Source organism: Hippocampus comes, unplaced genomic scaffold, assembly GCF_001891065.2.
Source record: "Hippocampus comes isolate QL1 unplaced genomic scaffold, H_comes_QL1_v1.1 scaffold2, whole genome shotgun sequence".
Taxonomy (NCBI): domain Eukaryota; kingdom Metazoa; phylum Chordata; class Actinopteri; order Syngnathiformes; family Syngnathidae; genus Hippocampus; species Hippocampus comes.
Window position 1 is genome coordinate 2,127,923 of NW_017805139.1, and position 1,632 is coordinate 2,129,554.

The window sequence follows — 1,632 nt, forward strand, 5'->3', positions numbered from 1 at the left end:
ATTAACTCAAATTCACTAAAAATTAATCATGATTACTCACGTATTTTTTGTCGTTTTTGAATTTCCTTTTATATTTTAATGCTCTCATCAACATGGAATCATGAATCCGTTTTCTATGTGCAAAATGCAAATATTTACTGAAATAACAATTTCGATTTTCAATTTTACATGAACATTTTTCACTTGGAGCAGTTATTCCCACATTTTTTCCCACACAATATTACTGTCCATGAACAACAGTGAAAAAAATATTTTGTCACACAACAGCTGCTTTGACAGCTCTTTTTATGGAATCAAAACAGAGCAATATAACATTATAAAGTGCACATCTAAGGTAAACTAGTACTCAGCCTATAGTGGATTTAAGCCATGGTTGCATACTTGGTTTTTTCTCAAGTTTGCTTTGAACACAGCAGTCAGGCTATGTTGATTCTGTTGGTCCTTCTTGCGCGGAAGTCTCTCGATGGTTTTGTGTGGACATCATTTTGGATGACAACACTTAGTTCGATGACAACACTGGAGACGTTTTATTTTCAGTGTGTTCACTAGGTCGCTACCACTGCACCGCAGAACTCTCGACATGCCTCAGCGCACCGTCACTGTCAGACGAACACGGAGAAGCTCCACCCACTTTATTTATATGGACACGGAACACTGTAACCTTCCACACAAAATAGTTCCAAACAAGTAACAATCGCGTCAGTGGCATACATCGTATTTGACAGGCTACCTGCTCTTTATTCACCAGAAAAATAAAAATAAAAATGAAAAAAAATGTGAGAGGGACGAAATTTCAAATGTGGTGTATATACAGCACATTTGTATGTGAAACATACAGCACATTTGACAGTAAAGTTGTACTGTACTTGGTACTTGATAGTCAGCTTTATTTTTTACAGTTATTATACAATACTGAACTATGTATACAATGCAGAGGCGATTGCTCTAAGACTGCAAGGGAAGCTCAGCTTCCCCTAAAATGTCAAAAAGTAAGTGATCAAATATATGTGTGTACGTACAATTGTGTGGACATGTCATTGACTAAATATGCGCTACAACGCGCTCAACTTTTGTTCCGAATCAGCTTCTTATTACTGGTTACAACGCGACTCTCTTCTCATTCATTCCCGCAGCTTCACTGCGCTTTAAATTGTGTGGACGCTGAGCATCTGCAGCGCGGACGCTGGGCGTCTTGAGAGTTCCCTGTAGATTGTCCCAATGCATTGAAACGAGACGATTAATTGGATAAATGCTGGTTTTGTTCCGCCCACCGGACGCTCAGCGTCTCTGGGAGTCTATGGGAGTGGCGTTTATAGGCTGGCCAGGAAGCTCATCTTTTCTGCATGATGACTGGATGATCTGTCTTAGGCTGAATCTCTTTTTGATTGACAACGAAATGAGCCAATCACCGATCTTATGGTGAAGGCATCCTTTTCATTTTTTTGAAAAGGAACGGAGACTAGAATTCACGTATAAATAAACGGACACATTTTATGATGTAGGCCGAAATTGAGCTTCCCCTCCTTGACAGACCAGCATCCGCCACTGATACAATGAAACCAAAGACCAAAAATTTCCAAAGGAAAATTTGGCAAGCTGTACAGAGACGAAGTGCGGAGACTGTTCACGTTG